This window comes from Sesamum indicum, linkage group LG11 (genome assembly GCF_026168435.1).
Source record: "Sesamum indicum cultivar Baizhima isolate 11 linkage group LG11, ASM2616843v1, whole genome shotgun sequence".
In the NCBI taxonomy this organism is placed as follows: domain Eukaryota; kingdom Viridiplantae; phylum Streptophyta; class Magnoliopsida; order Lamiales; family Pedaliaceae; genus Sesamum; species Sesamum indicum.
In genome coordinates this window covers 13,703,153-13,710,883 of record NC_142667.1, presented here as the reverse complement: position 1 = coordinate 13,710,883, position 7,731 = coordinate 13,703,153, and the positions used below count along the sequence as shown (strand labels likewise).

Here is a 7,731-nt window from a genome sequence, read left to right as displayed (position 1 = left end):
CTTTCAAAATTAGTACCTGTGTAAAATTTAGAATCATTTTGAACTGACTAATTCAAAAATTGTTACGGCAACTGAAAAATTAAAGATGATCATTCCAAATATGTTATAAAACTCGTCACAATTTTGCATCGATTTACTTTCCCATTTCAAAAGTTTGTTTCCATTCCAAAATAACCAGTTGGAAAGGCTTTGCTTGTGTTGGAAAAGGGGAAATAATATTTTTAGTCCCGTATGTAGGTTCATATCATTTTTAGTCTTATTTATTACAAGATTAGCAATTTTAGTCCCATAACTTATAAAAATTTGCACTTTTGGTCATCATGCACTTTTTCATTTACAATTTAACGATGTATGTCACGTGTCTAGCACGTTGCCATAAAGTATTTCTTATTGGAGGAAAATTGACCATTTTTTTAATAGTAGCATATGAGTGCTTCATGGCCTACTCGTTCACTACAATGCTAAATTGTAGAAAAAAAAGTGCATGAGTACGAAAACTGCTAATTTATTAAGTTACGGGACTAAAAATGCTAATTCCGTAGTGAATAGGACCAAAAGTAAGATGGGTCTAACTTATGGGATAAAAAATATTATTTTTCCTGATGGAAAATCAGTTCCAAAATCCATCTCAAAATTCAAAAATATTTGGGAGAGATTTATTTTTTTGGAGAAATTTAAAAATTTGTAATGATATTTTTTATGCAAATCATTCCAGAAATCGTACATTTTGAGTTTATGGAAGAGATTCACATAGTATTCCTCAGTTACAATCGCTTCTCAACTCATATACCACATCAATCATCACATATATTTTCAAGTAAGAGCTATTTAAATATATGATTCATATAAATTTAACGAACAAATCAATTTCAAGACATTGTTTTTAAGGTGCTCAATCATTTCTAAATATTTTGTTTGTGTTTTTAGTTTTAATTATTCTGTATTTTAAAAAATACCTACGTCATTGTAGTTTTTTTTTTTTTTTTTTTTACTTCTGATGTGTTCATTCATATAAATTTTATTTTACATAATATTTTTTCACAAATTTTCTTTATGATGTAGTTTTCAATTTGTAAATTTTACTCTTTATTTTTGCTATAAAATATAATACTGACACATGACTATTTTGTGAACATTGCACTCTGAGAATATGAAGAGATGAAATTATCCAATCACTTCTCAAAATTAAGAAAAACACAAACAATAATGCAAAAAATAAAAAGAAAAAAACCTTCTTTTTGCAGGGACGTGGGAGTCTGGAGGGTTTCTCTCTTTTTCATTTTATATTGAGAGTCGCCATTTACAAAAAAGCTGCTACATAAAAGTCGCACTTTATAGCTAAAAATAAAATATAGAGCTTAAATGAGAGAGATACCAGACTCCAGTGTCTCTTCTTCTAGTCGTCTCTATTTCTTCTTTCCTGTACTCTCTACAATGTCCATGGAAGAAGAATTCAAAGATTTTCAAGGAACAGAAGAAAATGAAATCCTGGAGAGTGAGTGGAAGAGGTTGGATCGAGTTTCTCAAAAATGATCCGTTGATTGGATGCCCCACCCGGTTCTTTTTGTTCTTTCTTGTATTGTTCTTTTTCTCATGTTTTCTTGTGGAGTTAACCCATTCTTTTTTCCTTTCTTGTCTTCTTTTTGGTTTTTCTGGTCTCGTTTCTTGAAATCTTCGAGAGGTTTGGGTCGAGTTTCAAAAAAATGATCCATTGCATGCGCAACCCTTGCGGTTTTCAGGACTTCTTTTCTTTAAGTTGTGCGTGAAGATTCCACCCTCACTTCTTGGAGTTTAGAGAGGTATTGTATTTTTATCCAATTTCTTATTTCCAATTTTCTTGAATTGGGTTTGATTCTTGATATAGTATAGGAAATAAGTGAATCTTGGAGCACTACGAATTGATTACTGAACATGTGAACTCTTATCTTGGTCTGATGAATGACCCGGTTCTTTTTTTTGTTTTTTGTTCTTTTCTTGTATGAACCGATTCCTTTTCCCTTTCTTGTTCTTTTTTTTCTGTCTTGTTTCTTGAGGACACGTTGAATCTTGAAAAGTCCACTAATGCAGTTCTTTTGCCTACCAGATTGTTGTAGTGCTCATTTTGGTTGGATCTTCAAGCATTCTGGAGGTTTGTGTTCCTAATTTACCTGTTGTTATTTTTGTTTCAAGTGTGTTGAATGTTTCTAGATGCAGAGAGAAAAGCGACATGTTTATGAAAATTTTGGTGTCAGACATCATTTTGGACACGATTTTGTTCATTGTCAAGCTTATTTTTTAACTTCACCGGCTTATTCCTTTTAAAAAATGTTGATTGTCATTTTCGTGTTGAATTTCTCCATTTCACTTTCATGTTTGTATGTAGGTGTCTTTCTCTGTTTGGTTGAAGAAATGTGTACAGTGACCAAATTGTTGTGAATTAAATATGACATTGTTAGTGGTTGTGGATTTGTTACAAAAGTGCAGGAGATATTTTACTATTTTCTAATTTCAGGCTCTAAGTTCTTCAAGAACTTCTGGGGGAAATGATGATGACAGTTTCATTCTATCCCCCGTCACTAGTTTCCTTATCTTAGTTATATTTTTTCTCTTATTCTTAATGCTAAGCATATTCAGCTGAATTCATAATACGCGACTCTTGCTCTTTATTGAAATTAATGCTATGGATTGGCTTGAATTTGCGACCCCCCTAGATTGGGATAGGAAACTAAGGAAAGAATGTTAAGTTTCAGGAAAATATAACTGTTGTATGCATTATAGTTACATATTTACCTTTGTGTTTATAATGATACACTGATTTTCTTTTTCTGTTAGAAGTTAGTGGTATTTTCTCAAATTCTCTGAACTAATTGTCCTTGGTTCATGTAGACTTTGGTTCTGATAAATCTGGCTTTGTTGTCTAATTCTATATATGACCTTTTTACTAGCAAATATACTGATGTTTGTTGGTTACACCATGTTGGTGGTCTAACACAATGTAGAGTGAGGCTACTGCTCGAAGCTAATGGGAACTCATGTTGTGATACCTTGACTTTGATCGGTGACTCGGGTCCATTTTTGGAGCCATAGTAACCTTTGTTTTCCTACTATTATCTATATTACCAATCAGGTTTGCCTTTCTCCTATCTTAATATATATGGTTTCACTGTATGTAAGTGCCATTCAACCACTCTCTTTTACTTCAATTTTAGCTTGAGTTTAATAATCTTCTTAAATCATTAGAAGCTTGCAAATTGATCAGCAAAATTCTTTTCTTAAGTGCATTTCGGAGAGGTTTCTTGAATTTGAAGTATTTTCGCTGTGTCTTATGTCTGCATAGGAAGTTTCTTGTTTATGAAGTATCATTGGTATATTGGTTATGCCCTTTCACTGGAGCATTCTATGAGCTACGGTTTGAGTCACGGGTTTACATTGTGGCACCCAATGATTTTTCGTGTTCTTTTCTCATATACTAGTTTCTTTCACAATTCTGTCCTAATGCATATTACAGGATATGGAGGCAATATCTGATTTTGTTTGCCCATAACACATATAGCATATAATTATAAAATGGTATCAATTTACTTGAGAAATCTTTTTTCAGTTCTATGTATAACAAGCATTTTGTTTTGATATATTGATAACGAGCATTTATGATATCAAATTATGCGATTAGTGTAGGTGATCTATACTCGTTTTTGGAAGATTGAGGGCCTGGGGCTTGAATTTGGTTTGTCAAAATTTGTGCGAACTAAAGTAACCTCATATTCTTATGAATTGTGTGGAATTCAAAAGGGTTAAGTAGAAATTTGAACACTCGACTGAAACACACATTGGCTATTACTATGATGCATTTTAACAACATTTAGAGCCTGATGGTAACCGATGTATCTACAGTTTCCTCTCGACTTTTTTTTTCTATCCGAAAAGTAATCCATGTTCCTTTCCATTCTACTCTGTTGATTTTTCTCCCACATTTGAAAATCAAGAGATGTTGAATCCATTGTGTTTTACAATTTGTAAACTTCAAAGCCTAAAGCCCTGTTGTGATTTCTGTGAAGTGTTCTCGTTTTCACCATTGTAATTTGGAAGAAACAAGAATATGAATTTTTTACGCTGCTAAGAATCTGAAGGATGCATGTGTAGTGTTGAATGCCAATATGAAGAACATAACTTCATTCTTTTTGCATATTTAGTCTTGGTTTATTCATTTTGTTGGGTTCTCTTCATGGGCTTGCTATAGAATTTTTTGATGTTGTTTATTTATCATTTTGTATGGATATGCAGAAAATCATGGTGTCATGTTCTTGACATCTTCATGTTTGCAGGTGTATCGTAGAAAAATTCTTTACTATACAATCATAAACTTTTTATTTGTGAACTTTAATTATGGAACCCTATGCCAAAATATAGGATTGCCTACATGCCACTTTTATTTTATTTTTTTTAATGGGATTTGATAACTCTTTCTTCAATATTATATAATTCTTAAATTTGAGGAATGATTTTCAAGGAACATACAGTTTTGGCAAATTGATAATCTTAGACATGGGAAGTACTATGATTTTTGTATTTAGAAAATTGTTCACAATTTTTTTTTTCTTATTAAATGCTTTCTTTTATAAAACCTATACTTACCACAATTATTTTCAGTTTTTTCTTTCTCTTGTTAATTCAATAAGTTTTTCACTTGCACATGCATTGAGTTGCTTATGAATTACTATGATTTTTGTATTTAGAAAATTGTTCACAATTTTTTTTTCTTATTAAATGCTTTCTTTTATAAAACCTATACTTACCACAAGTATTTCAGTTTTTTCATTCTCTTGTTAATTCAACAAGTTTTTCACTTGCACATGCATTGAGTTGCTTATGAATTAATATTCTTTTGATCAACTTTTTTCTTTTCAAATCAGCTTGTGGTGCACAAATTTTTTTTAGTATCTTGTGATTAATGTTTTTGGATAAATGGTTCAGAACTCCTCAATAAGCGCAATTCTTTTTGTTTTGATAACAAAATAATTTTTATAATTTTCAACGAATAGTTTTTATAATTTTCAAAAAAGCACTTTAGCGGACATTTTTCCTATTGAATTGATGAATTTCATACGTTTTGGTGATTGATTCAAATGTTTTCGAAAAAGGTGTTGTGTTAATTATGATAATTGTATCTTATCTTTATTCGAGAAATAAATGAATCAAAATGGCATGTAGACAATCGTCAATATTTTAGTATCAGATGTTTTATTAATGAAGTTCATAAATAAACTAAGTTGTGTTTTGTATAATAATGTTTTTCCGACAAACTTTACTATGATACACTTGCAAAAATCGGATGTGAATGGCATGACAAAATATGGTGGTCTGTAAAATTCGTACAAAATTTTAGATATATGACATCGAAAAGTTTTGAAAAGCAATCCTTGAAATAAAACCCAACGCAATGAATAAATTGAGAATAAATTTGCCAAAAGGTTGGAGAACTGTTCTCCAATTTAGGCATTCTTAACTATTTTGCATCCGTCGTATTCTTGGAGGCTTAAAAAATTTATCTACTTGTTCTTTTCAAATTAGAGTAGTGAGAACGTGGTGCTTTTATAGAAATTATAGCAACCTTTTGGTTTTGAAGTGTACAAAGAGAAATACAATGGTTTTTCAACTTTTTGGATTTTCAAACATGAGAGAAATTGACAGAGAGGAATTGTATAGGAACATAGAATACTTTTTAAGATAGAAGAAGAAGGAGAGAGAGAAATAGATCGATACATAGGTTGCAATTTGGTTCTAAATGATGTTAAGGTACATTATCCTAGCCCGTGTGTTGAGTAGAGTGTTTAAATTTTTACATAAACCTTAGATGTTCCACACAAGTCTTAGGAGTACGGGGTTATTTAGGTAAGCACACATGACAAATCAATGTAAGACTTAGGGTCCCTCAAGCTTCAATAAACGAGTATAGACTGATTGCTGCTCATGTTCTGATTCTTTTTCTTTTGCCATTTTCAGGCTGCCATTAAATTGAAGTTGAAGATGCCTCAACACAAGAGGAGAATTTTTCATCCTGTGAGACAGTTGCAGCTATCTAATGTAAAGATACTTGGTTGTATATTAGAATACTTTGTGCAAGGGAGCTTTGTATACTTTGTTGTAAATTATCCAAAGAAATGAAAATTTTCTTCCAAGAGAAATAAATATTGTTGCCTGATTCCATATAAATCATAATCAAGCCTTCGCAATTCAACTAGTTGTATCTCAAAAGCTGATAATGAAATGTTAAAATTCACAAGTACCGACTATTTGCCATGATGAACGTAATAATTGAAACAACACTACTGAACAAGAACAATCACTTATAGCACCTATGTATTTGCAAATTAATGTTACTATAGCACCTATGTATTAGCAAACTAATTAACATTAAACGCGGGATTTTATTATTTATATATGCATTTATTATTGATAGATTTTTATCATCTATTAATCTATTCTATTATATATATCTATTTGAAAGATGTTTTTGACCAAAATTGAGTAATTTTGACTCAATTCTAATTTCTAGAATTTTGAATAAGAATTTGTCCTACTTTAATCTTCTAAAGAAAAATTTATCGTCCTTTAATTTTTATATATTATTTTATACATTAATCAAAATAAAAATTATATCTAAACTGCTTATATACAAATTAGAGACAAACTATACATAACTAATATAAATTATATTGTTCACTTAATTATTTAAATTAAAACAATAAATTAAAATTAGGTGACTCCCTTATTTTTATTCTATTAAGCTATTTTAGAATTTTTGTTTCTTTATTAGTTATTGATAAATATATCCATTGTTGCTTTAAATTTGGAAAGTTATACTTTTTACAAATTGAAAACAATAAGTTAATAAGTGCATTCTTTAATACACAATTGTAGTTAATTTAGACCATCAATATTAAATATGATACATTACCGTTGGTGCCCCCAGACTTTTCATGGTTAAGCTTAAAACAAAGCATACCAGCCCAGCTAGCCCATCAGCAATGAGGTCAGGCCGACAAACTTACTTTTTGTTTTACTGAACTGGCAGTCTCAAGAAATGAGCCCATTTCAGTCGGACACATATTATTTCACCATTATTATCACTTTTGTTCAAGTTTTTTCTTTTATTTTGTTCATAAATCATTAACGACTAAAGCATCAAAGTGCTAACATTTGTTTTGTAGGGTTAGTTCCTGTTGATTTTCGAATTTTTCTTTAAGCTTCTTCATCTTGTGGTGTGGCAAAAAATTTGGTACGGATCATTAACACCGTCTGTGGGAACTTGAGCTTAAGAGGCGAGAAATGACTAATTCAATAAATGGAGGTGATAATGGATCCTATTAGGGAAACTCTTCCCTACTCGCTGCAGCAGATCCTACCATTCCACCTACAAATACAACTGTAGGAGACACTAATGCTCCAATTCCAAATCCAACCTTAGGAGCCACCAATGCTCCATCTGCAGCTCTCGATCAAACAGTTGATCTGCTGCTACGAACATTTTGTTCTATGAGCAACTTCGCTAATTCATCATGAAGACCATCAACTCAACCCTCCACGGTTTTCAAGCTAGCGGAGCAGGACCTCCATCCCAGCTGGCAAGAGGTGGAACACCAGGAAGCCAAGGCATTGACGAGAAAATTCCTGTCGGGCTCCCAACGGGATCAATCCACGCCTCCTGACTTTTGCCAGCAAGTAAGCAACCACCTTACATCACCCTGGAAT

General features: G+C 31.6%; 1 long non-coding RNA gene across 2 annotated transcripts; it reads left to right on the top strand.

Moving 5' to 3' along the window:
* Positions 1-1,355: 1,355 nt before the first annotated feature.
* Positions 1,356-6,168, top strand: LOC105174037 (uncharacterized). 2 transcript variants are annotated; one of them, XR_848805.3, is made up of 4 exons: positions 1,356-1,799; positions 2,084-2,128; positions 2,979-3,106; positions 5,983-6,168. It is a non-coding gene; the product is annotated as an uncharacterized LOC105174037 (long non-coding RNA). The 2 variants fall into 2 exon arrangements; XR_016062936.1 differs by having other exon boundaries at positions 2,979-6,168.
* Positions 6,169-7,731: the final 1,563 nt, after the last annotated feature.